General features: G+C 35.8%; 1 long non-coding RNA gene across 3 annotated transcripts; it reads right to left on the reverse strand.

Annotated features, from left to right (window-relative positions):
* LOC149783098 (uncharacterized) lies at positions 1 to 26,848 on the reverse strand. Of its 3 annotated transcripts, XR_016413992.1 has the most exons (5): positions 26,812 to 26,848; positions 26,051 to 26,142; positions 10,733 to 10,900; positions 1,949 to 2,039; positions 1 to 373 (listed from the first exon to the last, which is right to left on the reverse strand). It is a non-coding gene; the product is annotated as an uncharacterized LOC149783098 (long non-coding RNA). The 3 variants fall into 3 exon arrangements; XR_016413993.1 differs by lacking the exon at positions 26,812 to 26,848 and adding an exon at positions 26,607 to 26,705 and having other exon boundaries at positions 1 to 2,039; XR_016413994.1 differs by lacking the exons at positions 26,051 to 26,142; positions 26,812 to 26,848 and adding an exon at positions 19,327 to 19,460 and having other exon boundaries at positions 1 to 2,039.
* Between the last annotated feature and the right edge of the window lie 22 nt (positions 26,849 to 26,870).

The following is a 26,870-nucleotide window of genomic DNA, read 5'->3' on the forward strand; positions in this document are numbered from 1 at the left end:
ACAAAGATGAGATCCTTGTCTCAGGCTACTATGGTCATACATGGAATAAATGTTACTGGAGTTTTATGACTGGGAATGGAAATGTCAAGTTTCACCATGAATTGTTGATTGTCCATGGACAGTTTGGACTTATGTTGCTCTAGGTAGGTCAAAATCAAGATTATACACTTATGTTAGTAGCATCAATTCAGTGTATTGTTTTGGCCTGAGAGAGATGGAAAACTATTTGTCTACTTATCCAATGACCTGAAGTATCCACTGGGCACAGCAGTGGACAGAGAGGACAATGTCTTTGTTGTGGGATACAGCTCAAACAACATTCATAAACTATCATCCAATGGAGTTCTGCTTCAAGACATTACCTCTGGTGTTCCTGAAAATCCAAAGCAATTTTCTTTAGTCATAGCATGGATCATTTCATTATAAGTAATGAAAGTCAAACGAAACTTCACTACTTTGTCATACATGCCAAACATCGAGAGGTGTAAGCATAATTATTACTACTGCAAGTGGCAAAAAAGGGTAATTTTTGCATAAAAAGTGCTATGTTTATATTACATACCATAATAGGCAAAATCCATCTGGAATACCGGTAGAACAAGAATACAAACGCAAAATATTCTGAAGATTTATTTATATTCAGTGCGCAGTCTAGATGTGAAACGTTAGCTGATTGATTGTGAACTGGAATTCTGCAATGAGCATGATCGTGTGTTCAGTGAGCTGCACTACATTACTCATATTCTTCTTGATTTGTTGATTTGTCCTTTTTTTCTCAGATCTGACATGTTTAGAAGTTTGAAAACATCCATATTCTATAACATTTACATCATCCACCACTCATACTGTAAAAGTATAGGATGGTACACAAATGAACAATCTAAACCTAGCTACTCTGTACACAAATATCACATCTATAACATCACTATTTTGTACACAAATATCACATCACTACCTTGTACACAAATATCACATATATAACTTAACTAGTTTGTACACAAATATCACATCTATAACATCACAACTTTGTATACAAATATCACATGTATAACCACTACTTTGTACACAGAAATATCACATCTATAACTTGACTACTTTGTACACAAATATCACATCTATAACATCACTACTTTGTACACAAATATCACATCCATAACTATACTTTGTACACAAATATCACATCTATAACATCACTACTTTGTACACAAATATCACATCTATAACATCACTACTTTGTATACAAATAAGACAGCCCCTGAAAGACAGATAAGATGAAGTGAAACTATTTTATCCATCGCAATCTACAAACAAAATTAATTTTAACTACAAATTGAAGCTTAACTGGAACGTTTATTTTATAACTCAATACACTGCTTCTCGAGGATCATAAAATTGACTAAGATATAAGTCGTGTTAAATTTAATATAATCACCTTTATTCTGAAATTAGTACTTCGGTTTCAGCAAATAAATAATCGTGCTAAGGAATCAAAACAGTATAGTTTTATTGAAAACTGGTTACAGAGTTTAGTAGGAAATGTGTCGTGCTGAAAAACATGCAAATTTTGAAAGACACAATCTGGGATTTTTAGTACAAGTTATGCTCTTCGGAAAAATAACATCTTTGCTATACTTGCAGTATAAAATGACACCCACAAATTATATTTTCAATTTAAGGTACCAAATTGTGTTGTTTTTAACATATAAAGTAGATTGTTATGCTAACATATGTGGTTTTTTTTCTGTGTTATTGCTCTCAATTTCCTTCTTGATATCGTCTTCTCATATGGATGAAATATAATAATCTCTTGGTAACCTCTGTTGTTGTATTTTACATGATTAAAACTAGAAAGACAATACAATCAGAGAAGACGCTAAGCAATGCAGTCATAGATTTGTAACAATGTTATTCTGCTGATAGAAACTGGGGGTTTTTTTTGTTCCTTTACCAGGCAGACTTCTCAACCCAAATGTCTTCACATGATTGCCCTCTGTCACTCTGCATCGTTTTCTGACATGGATGATTATAACCAGAAATGTCTGCAATTTTAAATGAAAAAATGTTGGAATACAAGCTCATGACCTCTACATGGATCTCTCTCTCTCTCTCTCTCTCTCTCTCTCTCCTTGAGAGTTGAAGGCTTTCTGGATTATGTTAATTATAAATTAAGCAGCAATATACCAAAATGGATGAGATATATGTTTGCTTCCTGGGGAGGAGGGGAACATACATTTAAAACTTGAAACTTTAACCTAAAATCCAAGGTGTATGAGATATCTTTTTTAATGAAAACTAACTACAATCTGACTTAAAACAAATTTGGGATTTAAAGCTCAAGGAACGGAAGCCCGAGCTACTCCTTTGATCTCCATGGTAACCTCATCTGCTTATTAAAATTCAACACGTGATACCTGGGTGCTTATTGGAGTTTCCATTCCTCTCCATGTTTGTTAGTTTTCTACTGCAATATACTTGAGTGTTTAAGTACAAATTAAAAATTTAAATATATACACAATAACATGGAGCAAAATCCATCAGGTTCCTCTCCTTCGTAGTTAGAGTGCCTGACTCGCAACCAAAAAGTTGTGGGCTTGAATCCTACCCTCAGGTCAGCCTGGGTCAGCTATCGTGGTGTATCCTTGGGCAAGGCACTTTACTCCAATTGTCTTGGTACTAAATAACCTACTTGTGTTGTTGCGCGTAAAAAAAACAAACCAACCCAAAACATTTAAGGCAATTAGTTTCCATGAATTGGTCCAGGGCTTGTTTTAGCTAATATTTTCCAGACCATAAATGAACTGGGTTAATGAAAGTGTCATCAATGACAAGGAATCAATTCTACCAATAAAAAATTAATATTTTTTTAAATTATCATGGTTGGGAATTTTTTTATGTGTAAATTTTACCTGATCACTCACAAGGTAAGTAAATGTGTTAATCTTTAATGTCACCTTTGAGTGAACACGTCCACCTGCTCTTATTAGACTAAATATGACTAATTCTCTTACTTATGGGTAACCTGAATCGGATGACGAGATGTTAAGTATAAGGTCTTCAACTACTGGTTATAAGGGAGGTAAGCCTTTTGATCTCGGTCTTCACAACTATTGCATCATTAGGATTATCTCTCTTATACGTCGACAAGGCTACTAGAAGATTTATCCTCTCGTTCTTCTGTTTCTTGTTCTTCATTCCAAAATTTCAGACATGGCAGTAATATGTGAATGACGGATAATTGGAAACGGAAAACAATATTATAATTCCCAATTTATGTCCATTTTCTAGTATATATTACTATTATAACAATGACGAGATTAACAAAAATGCCCGTCAATCATTTTGCGTACAAATAATTACACACATCTAACCAAAATGTGAATTCACCTTTTAAATTTCAATCCTTTAACAGCATCAAAAATGAGAGGTTCATTCGTAATTTTTTTAAGATATTTTTTTATTCAGATAAATGTAGTATAGGTAGTCTTTTAACAGTACAACACATTAGTTACTGTTTTTTCATTAGTTATAATTATCGTTATCAAATTAACATGTAACCTACTATTAATAACTTACAACGATAGTTGTCATACTTCAGTGTAATTTAACAAAATTGAATGTCAGTGAGAAAAAGAAATGAAAATGAGCAAATAATCCCCAAAATAATGAATGAAATTCAAGCAAATAGTAAAACAGAAATGACAAGGAACTCAAGACAGTACGGGAAATAATTTCAGTGTCACCAGTTAGTGTATTTTATATAATGAAATGGAAATAATGAACGAAATTTAGGAAAATAGTAAGAAAAAATGACAAGGAACTCAATATAGTACGGGAAATAATTTTAGCGTCACCAATTAGTGTATTTTATATAATGGAATTGAATGATCACCGTAGCTCATCCCATAAATGTGTTTTTGTGTTTTCTTCCTTGGCCAAAGTGTACGAAATCAATCAGAAATGAATAAAATGAACGAATCGAACAAAAAAAATCAAAAAATAATCAAACGGACACAAATAGGAATTACAGATAAATAGGAGTTCAGCTGTAAGCATATATTATTGTTCTGATAATACTTACAGCAAGTACTATTAATATGTTTTGTGAAATATAAAAAGTAATTTAGAAAGTTTAATATGAATCTGTTTCTTACTAATCGGAGATCTTCGAATTTTTAAATGGGTTGGGGGTTACGGTGTAATTGCAAAAAAATTACATGTAAAAATCTACAGCTTTCTCAAAACCCAGGAAAGGCAAAGGCAAAAAGTAATTGGTAATCGCTTCACAATTAATTTCATGATTGTAAATATAATCAAAAGAAGTCCAAGGAAGAAAACACAAAAATACATTTATGGGATGAGCCCCTCTAAACATGTGATTGTAAAGACACCTGTGCATTTGTTCCCATGTATATTTGTAAAAGTTGTGTCAAAACTGTTTTGAAACACTTTAAAGTTTGTCATTTTTTGTGAAGTTTTAGAAACTAAGTAAAAAAGTGCCTGCTTAAGTAGCAGTTCATTCATAATTGTACCTATTTATCATTACAATACCGTAATGTAGGTATTCCTAGTTGCAATTAATTACAATGTTAAGTTCACGCTGTGACCATTGGTAGTATTGCCAAAACACGTGATATAATGATCACGATGGGCACATCGACCTTAAGAGATCATTTTAAAAACTAAAGATATTTATTCTGCCAGATATGTAATAGCTCTCAAACAATGTAACAAAAGTCCAGTGAACATTTTAAGCTTAAAGGGCATTGTTGACACCGGATATTTTTGGACTCTGATCACAATTATATCCCTATATAATTCCTACATTTGGTTGTCTATAACCAAAAATATTAAGAAAAACTTGGATCAATTAACTTTGACCCTAAATTGATATGCTTATTTCTTACTCAAAATGTAATCCATCTACAATCTTCATGATCGATAACTGAAATTTGTTTGTAGGAAGAATTTGTATTTTACTTTTCAGTCTCAACGACCTTGAAATTTTACCTTTTTACACCAAATCAGCAGGCTTCAACCTTACCCTAGTCGCTGGCCATCTACAAGACTTGCACACACACACACACACACACACACACACGCCCCGTCTGTGATATACAAACAATGTTACTGATTGAAAATATTTATGTTTTTCACTCGTAATGATTATAAACTTTGACCATTGGAATCAAAATTCAACAACCTTGTTCCTTAGCTCAAGTCAAAGCTTAGTTGATATACATGATATAGAACTATTATTACTGTATGGAGACCTTTTTCTTTTTCTTTTGTCAGTTACAACTTACCTTGACCTTTGAATCCCGAAATCAGGATTCCTTATCACCACAAATGCACGTTATTGATAAAGGTTGGTGACGGAAGATGGTGAAGAACTAGAGTTATGTAGGGAAAAGTTTGTCCGACAGATCGAATGGGTCATAACATTCGTGTTTTCATTTTGTTTTTGTTCGTTTATCAGTCTAAACCACTGGTTCCCAAAGTGGGGGCGTAAGATTACGGGGGGGGGGGGGGGGGGGAGAGACCTAATGCTGAATTATGCTTTGTACGGGATAAGGTAGGGGGCGCTGCGGATAACAAGGGGCCGGTGGCCCGAAAAAGTTTGGGGACCACTGATCTAAACAAATATTTACACAAACACACACACACACCATATGTATGAATGTGTGTGTGTGTGTGTGTATATATATATATATATATATATATATATATATATATATATATATATATATATATATAACGTATATGAATAATCGTCAACGGTTTTAAGTTCTCAGAATCTTTTTTATGGGCGTATGGAAAGTGTTCGAACTGTTTCAAATGTCATTGTTAGAGGTGTGTAGATTCCGACCCAGATTCAAGCAGTTTGATTGGCTGCAAATCAGGTTAAAACAGCGTCTTGGATCCAGTCTGCCCTTGCAAATGACGGCTATGCATATACAGTATACACACTATCGAGCTTATTTACTAGTCGAGTCGAGGACAATATGAACTTTCATAAACTTAGTGTTTTATCGGTCAGTAGGGCAACTCAGAGAGGACTCGGAATGTGCATACAATATTAAAAGTGGGATGGGAAAAATGTTTACGAATGTAACCATTACTAATCACTCCTTATAACAGAGTATTTTATGAAAACGTAGACGGTAACACATACATACATACATACATCCAAACATACATACATGTGTAGTCGTTATCTAATTATCTCTCCATTGATAAACGTATCCAACGATCTACCTTTCTAAAAAGACTTCCAAAACAAAACATCCCACAATGTCCTATATATTGTAATGCACGTTTACAAACCTGCACTTAACGAGTTTATCTAGATTTATGGATGCCAAAGTCGCTTTTGATATCTCTCTCTCTCACACACACACATATGCACATAAATACACACACACACGGGGGCCCCGAGTGGCCGAGTGGTCTAAAGCGCTCTCCGTTACGGATCACTGCCATCTCACCTCTGTCTGTTCGAGTCTAGGATTCGGCCAATGTGGGTATGTGAGAAAGCTTTCCAGTAGTTTCTCGTGGGTCGGTGGTTCTTTCTGGGGTTTTCCCCGGGTTCTTCCTCCACCATTAATACTGGCCGCCATGTATAGCCTATCGTGTGCTGGAAAATTGCGTTAAACCCTACAGCAACAAAAACAACAACACACACACATACACACACTCATCTTGGAAATACAAAAGACAATCATCAGATCTTCGTGGAAGAAATTATATGAACATGATCTTCTTGGTTGATAAAATAAGATATTTTTGATCGAAACAAATAAACAAACAAAAATTGAAGATATTTCGCACAGAATGTTTAGCAGCATATCCATAAATTATATTTTTTAAAAATATATTAAAAACTATATATGAATTACGGTGATATTGTTCAAAATGAGACCACTGATTTGTATACTGAATAATAAATATAAGGAAATCAATTTGGTATGTTGACAAATCTACGTAAATGTTATGCGTACGTCCCACCTTTCGTAAATATAAGACGTTGAGTTTTCAATCGAAATTATAATAATAAGTAGTCAAGGATTGCAAATAATGAAGTGTTTTGTATAAAGTAAAAAAAAATAGAGTGAAAAAGAAAGTAATGTACTGTAAAGTAAATGGACTTTTTTATTGTTATGTACGTAGGTAGTATGAAACTCTATGTGTGTGTGTGTGTGTGTGTGTGTGTGTGTGTGTGCGAACGCGCGTGCGATTTAGATTGCTAACGTAGCTTTAACATTTTTTCAGTCGTATCGCTGCAATGTCTTCATTGTGGCAGTTTAAAGTGATGGCTAGGACTGGGGCATCATGCCGCAGACATATAGCATCATGTCCCACTCAGTCACATTATCCTGACTCCGGGACGAACAGTACTATCACAAACGTCTTGATGCTGAGCTCCTTGCGAGGCAGTTGTTAGTACCATTTTTGATAAGACTTTGGGCCGGGGTTCGAACCCGCATCTAAAGCGGACGCCTTAACCACTAGGCCACCGGAGTGGTCACAGACATGGTTTTCCTCTTTTTAAAAAAATATTTTAAACTATGATTTATAACTTCTTTTAAAATATGAGAAATTGGCAGACGTTGACATTTTATCTTTGTTTACATCGTGCCTTGAAAGTTTTTTTTTAAAATTATTATTTTTCAATGTACGTTGACGGTAAACTTTATCACATATATTCTTGTAAATTTGAAAATAGAAATATAAAAATGTATTTGAATATATTTTAAATTAATAGTAATCAGTATTGTTTTGAAATGGGGATGGGGTGTTATGTATTAATGTTATGACCGCGTATATGGAGAGATCGCGGCAGGCATATAGATAGATAGATAAAAAAAATATAGATTTTTTAAATCCTAAACAACATAAAAATATTTCTATAAATACATATGAAAATGCGAAAACGTTACGGAGTCTAAAATAAAATAGCTGGCAAAGTACCTGGGAACTAAGCATTGTCTTTGGTGGCAGTAATTTATTAGGTTATCTAAGCTGGCCCAGCTGTTTTTCAGCTCAATTATCATAGACTTGACCGGACCGAGCTGTTTGCATTTTCAAGCCGACATTCGGATAACACATTTTTAAACTTGCCAGTAAGCTGCTTTCAGTAACCTTCACCTTACATAAAGAGGTGTGACACATTTTGACCAATCATGTGAATCTGGGGGCGGTGTCCTGTCAAATGAGCTTTTTTATGTTTTGTAAACAAATGCAAGAGGACTTTAACGAAGTGTGTTATGGCTTTGTTTAGGCAACTTGCCGCATATATCATAGATAGTCAGTCCGAATTTGTTACAAAGGTTTTTACTTATTTTAACTTTCGGTTTGCTATTTGGTTCCGTGAAAATTTGTTTAGTATACGGGCATTAATATTACACTCTGATCCGACAATGCTTGACACATTGCCAAGTCACGTGCATTATAGATCAGATGAGTATAACATACCTATAATAAAGAGGTATTTCTGACGTAATCCTTTTTAACTTGAATATATTGTGTTTGTCTTATGTTAAGCAAATTTTTAAAGAATCGACAACAGGTAAAATTGATACGTCAACGTAAAAACAGCAACATGTAAATGAAAAATGTATACATGATCATAAAAAAGAAAATATTAGTTGGAAATACCGCTATTTCTACCTTATAACCTTAGCTTGCAGTTAACATGCCCCGCATCCGCCCCGCTAAACAAAATCGCTGATATGCATGTCATTAATTACTGACCAACCTTTGCGATTGTCGTTATCCTTGTGTCTCGTCACCTTGAAACTATTCGCTTTTATTTTTCTCTTCGTATCGTATTATTCATCTCATTCTTCTTCTTAGTTCCCTGTAACCACAGACATTGTTTTGTTTGGGTTATTTATGTTTGTGCTTTTTTAGGTATATGAGTATTCCTGCTCTCTTCTTGTTAGTTAATCCTTAGTAGTACATGGGGATACATATGCATCAATGGAAATCCCAGTCAAAAAGGTCGTCAAGACTTTTCAGACACACACCCCCGGAACGTTTAGCGTCAAGGGGAATTGAAAACATGGGGAATATTGGACCTGTATAAGCGACAAGGAAAGTTAGGTTGTTGTATAGGACAATAAGAATGGAACAGGTGAGGTGAAGTCACGGTACTGGATATTCGTAACAATGTGGCAAGGGTTTAACCTGAATACGAGCTACTCTAGGGAGAGACAAATACATTAGAGATATAGACAAAGACATCTACAGCAAATAGACATAGATTGACGACCATCAGTCTATCACACCTAAACTATAAAATCGAGTAAAAAAGATTTTAGGCAAAGAAAAAAAATCTTTTCAAAGCATATGAGTGATCCTGAAAATGGCCTTTGGGTTTCTTTTTGGTCTCCTAGTTTCTTTTTTTCCTTCACCCTCTTATTTGAGTTATTACTGTTGTCTTCTTTTTTATTTTTTTCCCTCCTGTTTCTCCTTCTCCTTCCTCTTTCTTCCTCTTCTCATTCTCCTCTTCCTTTTCTATCTTTTCATTTCATTCCCTCATTCTTATTCTATCCTCTTCATCCTCCTTCTCCTCTTTTTGTTCTTTAATCATTTCCTTTGATTTTCTTAGATTATTGATTTCTATCTTCACTCGATGGGACTGTAATAATAAAAATCGTCATCCAGTTTGATTAGCATTTCTTCATACATTTCCAAATTATCCAGAACGTCTTGCAGCTTCTTCATTTTATCAAGGTTGTTACTTGCCATCTTGGTTTATTCAATGTTAAATGGCTCGAATGACAAACGCTCTACTTTATATTTGTCAAGAAAGGACATGAAGGAAACATTTACACTCACTTCCGAAATAATGTTCGGAAATGTGTTAGCAGTCCCGGATCATGGAACAGTATAAAGTATTACGTTGCGTTTAATTTCTGTCATTGAACTGTAGAGTAGGATCTCAACTCTTCGATGTTACCGGATATGTTACCTACATTTCTTTTGATTGTTGACTTTCATGACACTTTCAACACACTACTAACTAATCACGACACTTTCAAGACAGTACTTATTTTATTACGACACTTTCAACACGTTACTGATTATGTTATGATACTTTCGACACGGTACTGATTATATTACGACACTTTCAACACAGTACTGAGCTATAACACGACACTTTCAACACAGTACTGAGCTATAACACGACACTTTCAACACGGTACTGATTATATTACGACACTTTCAACACAGTACTGAGCTATAACACGACACTTTCAACACGGTACTGGTTGTATTACGACACTTTCAACACAGTACTGAGCTATAACACGATACTTTCAACACGGTACTGGTTGTATTACGACACTTTCAAAACAGTACTGACTATATCCTGAAAAGGAAATTGGGGTTTACTATCTTACCTAAATATTGTTTTATTATTGGTTTATCGGTGCCAGCACTAGCCAGAAGTCCTAACTGGCTGCTCGGAGCTAACAATAGCGAGATGGACACACTGGTTTAACGGTCCTAACGATAACCAGATGGACTTGCTGGTTGGTAGGTGCTAATAATAGCCAGATGGACGCACAGCTGTAAGAATAAACGGATAAATAAGTTTTTTTTATGGACTGAAGTTATTTTATTGGCATGTTAGAAGAAATGTCAGCGTGTTGAATAAAGAAGTCAAGAACATAGAAAGATTTTTTCTCTAAACACCATTATGTGGTCACTTGGAGTGGGTACGTACATTTGAGAGTTTGTGCACAAATATACTGGCTGCTTGCAGCGTTAGAGGAGTTGCCATCCTAGAGGGGTATTGCTGAACACAAATTCATCTTGCCATCGGATTCAGGCCTCATAAAGCAGGTGGTCACTGGTCGTTGGTGGGGAGTGGTGGCGTTCAAGAGGGAGACCACTGTAAAAGTATAAAAGAATATTTGTCGACTGTGAGGGATGTTCTAATACAAGTATGAGAATAAATGCAAGTTGCATGAGTCACAACCGACTATGACGGATGTTTCAATAAGGTATATAACAATAGTTTATTGGTAATGTAGACATTAGGACTATATTACTAGTTACATCACAATATTGCAATGATGCGTGGCGCCATAATAAAAAATACATTTACCTCAGTGAGATGAATAGGAATCGAAAAACAGAAAAACTACGGCACACATAATACAAATATGTAGGAATAATAAACTGTCATCTTCCGTATAGATAGAAAAAATAATATAGTTACATGAACATTTTTTCTCTTCTGTGGTGTGCTGGAAAAAAATGTATCGTGCAAGTTGAAATATTACGACAGTGTTCTTATACTTCATGAGAGAATAGAAGATTTTTTCACATGGGTGTTTTTTGCTAGATATTTCTGGTATGAATCTATTTCTAAGATCTGCATAAAAAGAGAATTGTAAAGCAAAGGGATATTTATCTTCTATTTGACTTCTAGTACATAACATACATATAAGTTGATTTGGGGTGCCATTATGCCGTCCATCCTCTATAACTAAATTATGAGTTGAACAGCGGTATCTGCTTAATGCATTTTGTAGATGGATAGGTCAATTAATGGTTGTTTATAACTGAACGGAAAAGTATAATACAATTTATTATAATGATATTCCTTGTGTGATTTATTTACGGCTCATTGCCAATCTTGAATTAAGTTGTCTTTTCGACGTTACCTGAAATTGGACAAAAATAATATAGTTATAAATAAAATATAAATAACATTCTACTATGAGAAATGTTCTAACACATTTATAAACAGATTTTAATTTAAGTTGGTAGTATTTGAATTTAAACAAAACTCAGAATAGTTTAACATCAGATGTGATGTGATTTGGACTTTTAACGTAGCTTTAACAATTTTTCAGTCATATCGCTACAATGTCTGCAATACGGCAGTTTATAGTGATGTCTAGTACTGGGACATCATGCCGCAGACATGTAGCATGATGTCCCACCCAGTCACATTATCCTGACATCAGGCCGACCAGTCCTAACACTAACCTCTTAATGCTGAACGCCCAGCGAGGCAGCTGTTAGTACCATTTTTGTAAGTCTTTGGTATGACTCGGCCGGGGATCGAACCCACGACCTCCCGCATCCTTTAACATTAGAAACGTACCAAGAAAGTCATGAAATATAACAACTAAAAACCTAACTTTGCTAACATGCATTTGGAACCCTATGGTGTTTGATGTCTACATTATTTATTCCCTGATCTTCTTTGGAACACTAAGTCTGCTTAGTTTTTTGATGTCTATTCCCTGATCTTCTCATCAGATATATTTAAAAGGAATAAATATGAGTGAAAAGGAGCTGACAGGATTACATTAAAAATTTTATATTAAGTTCCGTTTTTCTCATTCAGTAACTCAAAATGTATTGCATAATGCACCAGCATAGAATGCAAGACTTTGTATTCAGCAGAATTCTTGTCTTTACATTTTTCATGGAAAATACATGATCATCATCATCATCAGTCTCATGACCTAGTGTGGTCGTCGAGGCGCTGTGTTGCTGAACATCTCACCAGTTCCCTCCGCTTGTATCGATCATGTGCCAAAGCCTGTGTCTCCGCAAAACTTTTCCTGGTCCATTCTGTGATGTTGTCAGTCCACTTTTTTCTCTGTCTACCTCTCCTTCTGCCAACCTGGACGCTGCCCTGCAGGACTGTTGTGGATAGACTGTTGGCTCTAGTGACATGGCCATACCATTTCAGCTTTCTCTTTTTGACGGTGGTGAGGAGGTCCTCATATTGGCCTACTTTGCGTCTAGTGGTGTTACGCACTTCTTCATTTGTGATGTGGTCCATGTAAGAGATGCCAAGGATGGTTCTGTAGCATCGCATTTCTAGCGCCTGGATTCTTCGTTGTAATTCTTCTGTCAGGGTCCAGGCCTCGCATGAGCATAAAATGACTGAGATGACTAGTGCTCGCAGTAGTCTGATTTTAGTTTTAAGACAGATATTCTTGTCTCTCCAGATGGGTCTTAGCTTTGACATAGCTGCGTTGTTTGTGCTACTCTTGACAAAATTTCTGCTCTTGATCGCTCTTCGGTGATTATGCAACCAAGATATTTGAACTGGCTCACTGTTTCCAGTTCATGTTTTCTGACTTTAATCTTGGCTGAGATTTGATTGCCACTATTTGTCATCAGCTTTGTCTTCTCAGCGCTTATCTCCATGTCAAATCTGGAAGATGTTTCATCCAGGTTCTTCACTAAGGTGGCTAGCTCGTCTTCACTGCCTGCCAGCCCATCAATGTCGTCTGCAAAGCGGAGGTTGGTGATGTTACGCCCTCCAATTCTTACTGTCCAACAGTGCTTTTCCAGGGCTTCGCTCATGATGCGCTCTAAGTAGATGTTGAAAAGCGTAGGTGACAGGAGACAGCCTTGACGCACTACGACTGTTGTCTGGAACCAGTCCCCCACATAACCTTGGGCAATTACTGCACTGGTAGCCTTGGCGTACAGCTGCTTGACGGTATTGGTCAACTTTTCACCCATGCTGTACTTCTTCATTGTGGCCCACAATGCTTCATGCCACACTCTGTCAAATACCTTTTTGAAATCTATGAACACATGATAGATGACTTGGTGTTGCAAGTACTTTTCACACAGAACCCTGAGATTGCCTTCATAGTTTCCATACAGGTGTGTGTACTTACCATAGCCTTCAATTTTAGTCATATCGCTAAGATGTCTGCAGTGTGGCAGTTTATAGTGATTTCTAGGGCAACCATAACCAATGCCGCCATTGCAAGAAGTGCAAAGACAATCTCAAGACGCACATCAAATGGGCAGACATTCAACCCCACCAGCTCGAGCTCGCTTCCGCGTCCGTTCATTGCACTTTCAGCAACTTGTATTTTCTAGACTGGCAAACTTCATTTTCCTATTTTAATAACTGCTAAAGATAGTGTGATGTAGAGGAAACTTCATCGGCTACGCTACCCCGAGTCACGCTATCTCGGGTTCTTCAGGACAGGTATTTCTACTTGCAGTGATACCCTCTGAATCTGTCCTAGGAATGGAGCTCCAGATTGCAACAGATGTCTACCCCAGTGGGATACCGTCTTATCCCTTGATTCTTGTCACCGAATGAGTCGCTGGGTCGCCGACTGGGTGCCTTGTGGCCGTCGACTGAGTCGCTGGGTCGAAAGTTAGCCGCAGAGTCGCCGATTTGGTCGCAGAGTCATCGACTGTGTCGCTGACTTGGTCGCAGAGTAGCTGACTTGGTCGCCGAGTGAGTCGCGGAGTCGTTGACTGTGTTGCCGACAAGGTCGTGGGCGCGTTATTCGATCAATATCAAGAGAGACAGATAGATAGACGAACAGTACGAAATGATGAGAGAAGAGATATCGTCAGTTACAATGTGTATTGTCGCAAGATTTACGCGTTTCATGGACGAGCCTTGTAGCGCCTGGATCCTGGTCGACGAAAGACTTTGTCCCTACACTTTTTATATTCCCTGGCCTGGCCATTTCCTGTTCGACGAACTACGACCAAGTATGCTTGATCCGGCGGGTGGTTATACTGTTTCACTTACAAGGTGACGTCTTTACACAATAACGCTTCATGACATAAAAAAGGGTATGAGTGGTTTCTTTCATGTAGCGTGGGATGATGACATAAACAGGGTATGCGTCATGTAACATGGCATGATGATATCTATAAAATAAGGGTATGCGTGGTTTACGTCATGTAGTATGGGATGACGAAATACATAAAATAAGGGTATGTGTGGTTTACGTCATGTAGTATGGGATGACGAAATACATAAAATAAGAGTATGCGTGGTTTACGTCATGTAGTATGGGATGACGAAATACATAAAATAAGGGTATATGTGGTTTATGTCATGTAGCATGGGGTTATGACACACATAAAATAAGGGTATGTGTGGTTTACGTCATGTAGCATGGGATGATGACGTAAAAAGGGTATGCGTGGTTTCCTTCATTAATTATGCGTATATAAAGTAAGGGTATCCTATGTTTACTTCATGTAGCATGGGATGATGACATATAAAATAATGGCATGCGTAGTTTACGTCATTTAGCTTCCGATATTGACATATATAAAACAAGGGTATGAAATGTTTGTGTCGTGGATCATCGGATGAAGACGTCAAATATGGGTATGCGTGGTTAAAGTCATGTAGCGTGGGATGATGACATATAAAATAAGGGTATGTATGGTTTACGTCATGTAGCATGGGGATGACGTATATAAAATAACGGTATGCTGTCTTACGTGATGTAGCATGGGACGATGATATATATAAAATAAGAGTATGCGTGGTTTACTTCATGTAGCATTGCATGATGACATAAAAGGGGTATGCGTTGTTTATGTCATGTAGCATGGGACGATGACATATAATAATAATAATAACGAGGACTTTGTATAGCGCCTAATCTTTAGAAGCTCTAAGCGCTTTACAACATTAGACAACACCTATAAGATAAAATAACATATATTGATATGATTACAAAAACAAACACCATGCAATTAGAAAACATAAAAAGAAAACATGCTAAGAATATTTAAGGTAGGACACATTATTAGGTCTTTAAGTTTGTTCTTGCAGTCGAAACAAGTGAGTTTTGAAAGCACTCTTGAATGGAATCACTGTGTCTTTGTTTCGAAGTTCAGTGGGCAATTCATTCCACGTTGTTGGACCCTGGTATGCAAAAAAACGCTGTCCATATGACACTGTTTTCATAGTGGGAATAATGAGTATACGATTGTCAGAAGAGAAGCGTAATTATCTTGCTGGTATGTACACATTGGTTGGGGTCGGATAGGTATGTTGGACTAGAGTCCGACAGTGAAATGTAGCACAGAGAACAAATTTTTTATCTGATTCTGGATCGAATGGATAGCCAGTGTAGGGTACAGAGCAGCGGGGAGGTGTGCTCTGATCGTGGTACTCTAAGTATGATCCAAGCAGCTGTGTTTTGAACTTTTTGAAGTTTCTGGAGCAGATATTGAGATGAACCAGACAGAATTGAGTTACAATAGTCCAGTCTTGAAAGTACTAATGAACACACAAGTGTTTTAGCGGCATAAACTGAAAGATATTTGCGAATTGAGCTGATGCATCTCAGCTCAAGATATGCAGCCTTGCATATGTTCATGACGTGTTGGTGCAGTGTGAGAGTACTGTCCAGAGTAATACCTAGGTTTCGTACTGATTGTGTGAATTTAAAGTTGGTGTTGCTGATATTTATTGTTTGAAGTAAAGGATGTGAATGAGAAATTCTTTGTGTTGTGATCAGAATGGCCTCGGTTTTATCATCATTCATCTGCAGCTTGTTACATGTCATCCATGATTTCACATCAGAAATGCACCTCTCTACACCTTGGATGGTAGCATCAACTTCAGTTGGGTGGCTAGATTTGTATATCTGGGTGTCATCAGCGTACAATTGGTGAGACACTGGATGATGATCTATGACACTTGAGAGCGACTGAGTGTACAGAATGAAGAGAACAAGTCCAAGAACAGATCCCTGTGGAACACCACAACATAGATCGACTGGGCTAGAGTGTATCCCATTTGCAAATACAATTTGTTTCCTGTTGACCAAGTAGGACTTGAACCACAGTAAGGCTGTATCATGAATGCCAAATACATACTGGAGACGGTGAAGTAATATAGCATGGTCTATTGTGTCAAATGCTGCAGACAAATCAAAGAGGGTGAGGACTGTAATATTTCCGCTATCCAACGCAGAGAGAATGTTATTAACTACTTTTAGAAGAGTAGTTTCAGTACTGTGGCAAGGGCGATATGCAGATTGTACATTGCTAAAAAGACTGATTGAATTCAGATGACATTCAAGCTGGGATATAACAACCTTTTCTAAGACGTTTGATATGAATGGAAGATTAGAAAATGGGCGGTAGTTCTTTAAATCGTTATGGTCAAGTGTTGGTTTCTTCAGCAGAGGCTTTACAATGGCAGTTTTGAAAAATGATGCGAATTCCCCGGATGAGAGAGAGGTATTAATAACTTCAGTTAGTGAAGGCAATACTGGATCTAAGCACTGAATATAAAATAAGGGTATGCGTGGGTTACGTCATGTAGCAAGGTATCATGACATATATTAGGGTATACATGGTTTACTTCATGTATCATGGGACGATGACATATATAAAATAAGGGTATCCGTGGTTTATATAATATAACGGTTTGCGCGGTTTAAGTCTTGTAGCTATGTATGATGACATATATAAGGGTATCCCTGGTTTCCGTCATGTAGCATGGCATGATGTCATATTTAAAATAGGAGAATGCGTGGTTTACGTCATGTAGCGTGTGATGATGATACAAGCAGATTATGCTTGGTTTACGTCATGTGGCATAGTGTGATGACATTTATACAATAACCGTATGTGTGGTTTACGTCATGCATCATGGCATGATTACATATATAAAATAAGAGTATGCGTGCGTTACGTTATGTACCGTGGGATGTTGACATATAATACATGAGTAACCGTGGTTTACGTCATTTAGCATGGGATGATGACATAAGTTATGTAAGGGTATGCGTGGTTCACGTCACATAGCGCGCGATCATCACATATATATAATAAGGGTATGCTTGGTTTACGTCGTGTAGCGTCGGATGACGAAATATTTAAAATAAGGGTACGAATGGTTTACGTCATTTGTCTTGGCACGATGTCATAAAAAAAGGTTATGCATTTTCTTCGCCATGTATCATGGGATGATGGCATAAATTAAATAAGAGTGTGCGTGGTTTACGTCATGTAGCATGGGATCTTGATGTATATCAAATAAGGGTATGCGTGGTTTACGTGATGGGACATCGCATGATCACGTGAAATAAGGATATGCGTGGCTTACTTCATGTAGCATGAGATGATGACATATATAAAATAAGGAGTGGGTGGTTTACGTGATGTAGCATGGGATGATGACATACATAAAATTTGGATGTGCGTGGTTTACGCGTGTGTGTGTGTGTGTGTGTGTGTGTGTGTGTGTGTGTGTGTCCATTGGTCAGTTGTACGTATTGCCATAGGTCGCTGAAGATGTAGAAAGCCGATAGTTTTAAAATCCTCGTCCTGGTCCTAAAGCTTCTTTCAACAATGCACTGATATTAATAAAGAAAACCCTGTTAGAAAATGGGCTTCTTTATTCCCTAACAGTCCATTTCACCTTACGGGGAAATTAAAACTAGAATGGTCTTGCGAAGTACGTGTGAAGTTTTTAATACATTAACGTGATAGAAATTACTATAAACAAAGTGTGACGTCTGCAATAAATTAATGTGATAGTCATTACTATAAAAGTAAGAGTGAGGTTTTCAAAACATTAAAGTGATATTAATTACTATCAAAGTAAGTGTGACGTTTGCAATATATTAATGTGATACTCATTACTATGAAAGTAAGAGTGAGGTTTTCAAAACATTAAAGTGATAGTCATATAAAAGTAAGTGTGACGTTTTAATTCGATAACTTGATATTAATTACTATCAAAGTAAGAGTGAGGTTTTCAATACATTAATGCGATAGTCATTACTATAAAAATAAGTGTGACTTTTTTAATACATTAACGTGATAGTAATTACTATAAAAGTAAGAGTGAGGTTTTCAATACAGTAATGTGATAGTCGTTACCATAAAAGTAAGAGTGAGGTTTTCATTGTATTCATATATAGGCATATAGAGGTAGGAGGGTGTTTAGATTTGTCTTAAATACATTAAAAAAATTACATTTGTTTTTAAAAAATTGTGAGAAATTGGCAGATGTGGACATTTTGCATTAGTTTCCATTATACGTTGAGATGTTGAATTATTTTGCTTTTTAAGTTGGTGGTAGTCGTCAAAAATTGTGTAACAAAGATGTTTTTCTAAAACAAAACAAATAATTCGTATTTTTTATACCAATTTTAGGTAATTTGTAATGTTTTTAAAAGGGAGTAGTGGTATTATGCATCAATTTGATGACTAGATAGATAGATAGACAGACAGACAGACAGCTAGCTAGCTAGCTAGCTAGCTAGATAGATAGATAGATAGATAGATAGATATGGTAGGCAGAGAGATAGACAAACAGGTAGATAGATAGATAGATAGACAGACAGACAGACAGCTAGCTAGATAGATAGACAGATACGGTAGGCAGAGAGATAGATAAACAGGTAGATAGATAGATAGATAGATAGATAGATAGACAGATAGTAATATGGATAAAAATGATAGACAAATTATTTTCTACCAATGTGTATGACAATGTGAAGATTTGGAAGATCGACCAAAATAAAAACCGCTGTCAAAACGTACTTGGCAAAGTATCTGGTGCACTTGGCATTGTCCTTGTCCTTGATAATTTCTAGGTTATCTAAGTTGGAACTTTTCCAGCTCTGTTATCCCAGACTTGACCGAGTTGCTTGCATTTTCAAGTCCACATTTTGATCTCGCGTTTGTGCAAAGTAATGATGTAAACATCTTTCGTTAACATTCATGTTACTAATAGAGGTGTGTCCCATTTGGCCAATCAGGTGGCTTGAAACTGGGGGCGTTGATGAATTCTTTGTTTACGAATTCCTCTGTACTTTAACGAAGTGCAATATTTCTATATTTAGACAAGTCCTATAACTGTTGTGATCTACAGCTAGTCAGTAAGAAATAATTTCTAAATTGTATCGTATACACATGTTAGAAGTGCATTCAGATCCGTATAAAGAATTGTCACATTGCCAAGTCATGTGCACTACAGATCACGTGTATATGTCCTATCTATATGTATGACGCAATCATTTTATCAATAAAGATATGGGCTTAGTTTGTCTTGGTACGAGTAATTTTTATATGGTAAGCCCATTTATAAAGAATGTAGATTTAATTTATTATCGTAAAACAATCTCCAAACAAACAGCATGTAAATGTATAATGCATAAAAGCAACGTTAAAAGTTAAATATTCGTTAAAAATAAAACAATTTATAACCAGTTTGTAATTAACATTTCTCCATGACCTATCACAGACCGCAAGACCGTTGATATACATGTCACCAATTCCTGACATGATTTCACTCCATTTGTTTTAACAAATTCTCTTGTCTCTTTGAAAACGTTTCTTAGCTTTTATTGTTGTCGTGGTGCTATTTTCGTATCTCATTTTAAAACCACTGTATTGATTATTTACGTTTATACTTTACAAACTTGCTGAGTCGTCCAGCTCAGTCTTTTCTTGTTGAATGCTTTGTCATGAAACCAACAGGTAGAACCATTCGTACAATAAGTGTGTTTTAAACTCCTCAATTGTGCAAGATTTCAATTTAAAAAAAAAAAAAAAAAAAAAAAACAGAAGAGAAAAATACTAGAGAGGAGACAATATTTGTAATATTCTGGCAATTCATCCTCGTAATATATACATGCTGATGTACCCATCATTCTAATATATACATGCTGATGTACCCATCATTCTAATATATACATGCTGATGTACCCATCATTCTAATATATACATGCTGATGTACCCATCATTCTAATATATACATGCTGATGTACCCATCATTCTAATATATACAAACCAATTGCACGCTCTGCCAATAATAATAATAATAGCAACCACAGCAACAACAAACTTTATTTTGCGAGGATAATACATATGGTCATGAAAGACCCATCCGCAATGTGGTCCTCATTTTTTTAAAATGGTTATGTTAAAAATAAAGATGAAAAGAAAAAATAATTTGGATACTTTTTTTAAAAAAATCATAAACATAGAAACGATGAAATATTTATTTGGCGGGTATCAATTTAATTCCAATTTAAAATTAAATTTGAAAATGTTAGCTGAGAAAAATATATATATATTCCTTTTCTTTTTACATCTTTTAAATATCGCCCCTTTTCTTTTTCCGTTATTTACATTTTGTTTCTTTTTTAATATTTTGCTTACATTAAAAGATTGTAATGGTTCAAATGTATATTTGCATTTTAGAGTGTATTGTAATAGTTGGGTGGATGAGAGAGAGAGAGAGAGAGAGAGAGAGAGATTTAAATACGATATCATTTTGTATTAAATCAGTAAATAATACAATGAAGTAGTCATTGTCCTTTAATTGGACGAAAAATACTAGATTATCTTCTCCTATCCAATCTTATTTTGTCCCTTTCCTATATATTCAATGTGTGATCTTCCATTTATGTTATTTATTATCTTCCACTAGCCATGTGATTTGATTTCGTGTAAAGAAAAGGGACATGTACGTATTTGTGTACTGAAAAGGGACTTGTGAGTTTAATTCCTATCCTTGTGCAAATATATTCGTTTTATGATAATAAAATATGTTTAAAAACTAGAAATTAGAAACCATTACACGATTATACGTTAAGCAAAATTACGAGAAAAATAATGTGATCTTCAAATATACCGGAAGTATTTGTGTTAGCATTATTACTGCCATTGACGTGTAATATATTTATTCCACTCAGAGCTCGATTTATCTATGTGTCACATATATTCACTGTCCATCAAGTAGTATTCGATTGAAAGCAATTGACGTTATTTGTATATTAGAAGACAAAATGAAAGGGGGGGGGGGGGAAGGACGGCTTCTCGGCAACCTACGCAGTTCTGCTACAAGAATACAGTTCGGACCGAACTGTGGTGTTTAGTCCTGGTTAATTAATAGAACTGGATTGCTCTGCCTGACCCCTCCCCCAACATAATTCAGTGTTTATTCCTTCTAAGTCCTTGTTACACTTTAAACCATGCATGTGCCACCTCACTTCTATACCACTGAGGTAAAAGTATATTTGGCACACACATGAATAAGTAACAGTTGTAGTGATTAAGAGATTTATTTATTCAATAAATATTTCATAGATACACATCTGTAGTTGCAGTCCAGATTTTACGGTCATAATATTGAAAATACTTAATTTTTATGTTTATCAGTAGAAAAGGAAAATTGATAGAGTTCGAACAAATATTCTGATCCCATTTCTTCCAACTCTCACTAACTAATACGGCTCCTTTCATTTAGCGATAATGGAAATTTTAAAATTGCAAGGTGTAATACCTCTTCTTTTATCATTGCAATATAAAACTTACTTTGCTTACTTATTTATGTTTATTTTATACTTTTTAATTTGTTTCATTCACTGCAGTAATTAATGAATCAGGGTCTCGTGTACTTTAATGTTATTTATAAGTAATTTAAGTCGAAGAAGATCATAAATAATTTTTGGTATCAAGCACTTAACAGCCATTCTCTCTCTCTCTCTCTCTCTCTCTCTCTCTCTCTCCATTGCATAGTTTTTTGTACTGTCGATTTGCAATACTAATATGCTGCTGTCAATGTTGTCTGCTGTCAACATTGACTGCTGTCAATGTTGTCTGTTGTCAGTATTGTCTGCTGCCAATTTTGTCTCCTGTCAGTATTGTCTGCTGTCAATATTGCATGCTGTCAGTATCGTCTGCTGTCAATGTTGTCTACTGTCAGTATTGTCAACTGTCAGTATTGTGTGCTGTCAGTATTGTCTATTGTCAATGTTGTCTGTTGTCAATATTGTCTGCTGCCAGTGTTATCTGCAATCATTATTGTCGGCTGTCAATGTTGTCTGCTGTCAGTATTGTCTGCTGTCAGTGTTGTTATTATCATTCATGTGTTGAAGGGATTATTACTAATTGTAAAAACTTGTCTTTGTTGCCCGACTGTGCGTTTTTTGGTTTGTTTTTGTGTTTGTTTTGTTTGGGGTTTTTTTTAGGGTGGGGGGTCCAGACAATAAAACATGTTGAAACAATAAAGCATTCTACTAGTCCTGTTCCATTACCAACAATTCACGTTAAGATGAATCCCCTGCCGCTATATATAATATGCAGGGCCGGCGCCAAACCCGGCCAGACTATCTGGCGCCCTAGGCAAGGTTAGATTCTGGCTCCCCCACCCCCCGGAAAATATCAATTTCCAAATTTATAAACAATTTAAAAAAATTAAATATGCGCCCCCTGAAATCAGCGCCCTAGGCGGCTGCCTAGTTTGCCTATATGGTAGCGCCGGCCCTGATAACATGCACACCATCGCATGTTGCAAAAAGCGATCAATGGAGGCAGGGGCCTTAGGGAACAATGTTAGCTTGCTTAACTCACGACTATAGGTTGCGGGTTCAATATTTGCCATCCGATTAGCCTGGTTTGGTTATTGTGGTGTATCCTTGGGCAAGGTACATGTACTTAACTCCAATTCCAACAGGACCAAATAACCAACTTGTGTTGCTGCGCAGCAAAACACTAAACAAAATCGAAACCTGTTGTGTAATTTTGTTTTTGGAATGGACCTTGAAGACAAATTGTTTAGTTATATTGACATAGACAGGACAGGATTAAGGTGGTAGGATGCCCTAAAGCAATTTATAAAGCTCCCCTCTCACGGCCTCTATCTATATAACTGGGTTGTTCTATATAAAGTTCAGTTTCATTAATTTTGGTTTGTATATGGCTGTGAGAGCTGAAGACGCAAGGAGTAGATTGCACGATAACAAAAACAAAATGTTTTTCATTCCGACAATTTAAGTTTCCATCCCCTGTTACAATCGCAAGAGAATCCTAGCGGAACGAAGTACTAATGGAAAGATATTTTAAAAAAAGCTATTGAGCTGAAACTATCGTCACTCACTACTCCTATGACAAATAAAGTGAATTATACTTCTTAAATTGTACATTCTTCTCTCTGTGTTGATGATTACTTTGTAAAAGAATTATGTGCAAAAAATACTTTAATAAATTAAATAAACGTGGGCAAGGTTGAACAAATGAGAATTCCTGTACGATCTTATCTTTTCCGATTCTTCTATTTGTGAGAAGCAAACCTGACTTAGCTGCCATTTTGCCAATATTCGTCAGGTAAATATGCTGCGATGACATGGGTATGATATTATTAAACAACGTTGGACTGGCCATGAATTATGGACGCTGTCCAGTAGTGACCGTGTTACCGTATTTATCATATTAAATACTTTAGAAGCAATTTGGTTGATACAGTATATTTACATTTCGCTAAACATTGAAACACCACCACCCACCCACCCCAAAAAACAAACAAACAAACAAAAGAAAAAAATACAACAAAAAAGAAAAAAAAATAGATGGATAAGGCTTCTAAACATGTACATTCTAAACATGTACATTCATCTTGGCTAGCCAAGGTTCCGATATGTGTAGATAGGGTTAACACATCGGAACCTTGGCTAGCTAAGGTGGTACACACTATGCAATAGCCAACATGATGCCGTTTAATAGAACGATTCAAACTCGAGCTTTCTTTCGATCCACGAGGTGGATCCACACACTAGGCTTTGAGAGGCTGGTAGGCTAACGTGTTGATAATGAACATGCTCTCTCTCTCTCTCTCTCTCTCTCTCTCTCATATATAAGGGATCACGTGTGTCAGGGATTGATTAAGACAAGTGCAATAAACAGACTATGAACAGTGCGAAACTAGTATCTAGCTAGCCAGAGTGATTTCGACTCTTTAACGAGTCTGTTTCAAAGGCAAATTCAAAACATAGATAAGACAAACAAATAAAACAGAAAAACGGTTATGTTTGCGAAACTTGACATGGTTGTTTCTATAGGAATTCAATCTTTTAACTCTATTATGTGTCAACTAGTTTATTTCAGCTTGTTGCTAAAATTGGAAAATATTGTATTGACCTAGAAATTGATCGGCCATACAATTTACATAAAATAACAGATGTCGTTATGGCTCATCAATTTCTAGGTCACATTTTGATTACAAAACTGTTTATGTCCCCAAATGCGACTCGATCGATCGATGGATCGAGAAAGAGAGAAACAGATGATCAGATAATGTACATGTTAATACGGTATAAATAAGTTGCTGTAAGTTTACCTATATTATTTATGAAATTTTGAGTTGTGCATATATACACATTACATTACTTATTATGCTGCATACCTTAACATACATTTCAAGAAGTGTATTGTCTATTGTATTTCACGAATTTTAATAATTCTAATACGTATTTTGTTGTACGCATTTCATGGAACTATTTATAGAAAATTATAATACAAATAGTACAAAAGTAGACATATAATACTTTGATTGGAGGAGGACTTTTAAAAAGAATACTTAAAAAAGAGGAAAAACAGGTTTCTTTAATATATTTATTTGTTAATTCCTCTGTGTGTGTGTGTGTGTGTGTGTGTGTGTGTGTGTGTGTGTGAAAGAAAGAAATAGGAAACTGCATGACTATTACGAAGTATAGGTTGGTTGTTCATCATTTTTTTTTAGTTATACGTGTGATGTGTTACTAGATCAATAGCCATATGAACTGTTTCTGTCAAATAATACGATTTTGATACCCTATTTCTTTAATAATGTATTTTCTTGAACTTATAACGAGAAAACAAGGCTATACAATTCAATAACTGTTATATTTACATTTCCTTTCTGTATACACAAATATAACAAGGGTTTAATGTGGAGCAATGTTCTACGTACAGAGATATTTATTTGGATGAATTCGGTATCATACATGTTCTACGTAGTGGGGAGGATTTATTTGGATGGATTCGATACCATACAAAGAGTATTAGCATGTCATAACATTACCAGTAGATAATGCATGGGTCACGTGTGTTAAAGATCATACCAAATAGTGAAAGTACGTCAGTAAATGGTGTATGGGAGTGATTGACATTAGCTGATCTAATATGCAAGATAGTGAAGAAATGGTGTTAAATAGTGTTTATATAATATTTTGTCACTGAAGGCAAGACTACGTTATTTATTACATGGGTTAACTTTTTTCAGTTAAACATATTCGCACTTTTCTTGTAAAGGAAAACTATACAGTGGGAAAGAAATAGTGGTAAGTGGTATGTTTTTATTGACTGTTCTGTCGCTACAGGTATACTGCTATATTGTTAATGTTGTCACTTCTACCAAAAACAGGTACATTTACTTGTTGTCACTTCTACCAAAAATAGGTACATTTACTTGTTGTCACTTATACCAAAAATAGGTACTTACTTGTTTCCGCTACTTCTCTTCCCAGTGCTGCTACTGTACTACTTCTGTTCCAGCTGGCACTGGCATTACTTTTAGAAACCATTTTCGTTCTTCTGTCATTGTCAGTTCGCAAGGAGCATATAGAAATAGAAATGAATGTAAACGACCACTGGTAAATTTGACAGTCTTTTTATGTACGATTGAAAGACATTTATTTTTTGCTTTCTAAAACTAATCTAATATTTATTGCAACTTTTTTTAAACTCTTCTCCATGGAATATAGCAATAACAATAGAAGCATTTGGGAGGGTTAACGGATGTAGGTTTCTTTTACGTAATTTTGCTGTTTATTAAAACCGATTAAGACGTTTCTCTTAGAGCTGCAGTTTGTCTTTTGACCCATTATGTCTGAGTTGTTCACCATCAATCAAAAAAATCAACGTATGGGTGAAGAATATTAAGATTGATATGCAAATTCAGTCCATTTAACTACTAATGATGATACAAAATGATTGTCACATTATCTGTTACACACGAAGAATGGATTTAAAATTTACTAACAAAGAATTACACAAACCATAATAGCGAACTTATATAGCCTGATGAAAACAAACTGAAAAAGTGAGGCGACGTGTTTGTTAGACAACAAATGTCAGTCAGATATGACTTGTAGGCACGGGTACCATTTATATCAGTATAAACAGTACACACTTTATCAGTATAAATAGTACACACTTTATCAGTATAGATAGTACACACAATATTGCGCGATAAGTACATACTTGATTTTACCACGATCGTTAAGAAGGCAGGTTCATGCATCAGCCAATGGTTGTTGTGA

This window comes from Sinohyriopsis cumingii, chromosome 14 (genome assembly GCF_028554795.1).
Source record: "Sinohyriopsis cumingii isolate HCF-2022 chromosome 14, ASM2855479v2, whole genome shotgun sequence".
In the NCBI taxonomy this organism is placed as follows: Eukaryota; Metazoa; Mollusca; class Bivalvia; order Unionida; family Unionidae; genus Sinohyriopsis; species Sinohyriopsis cumingii.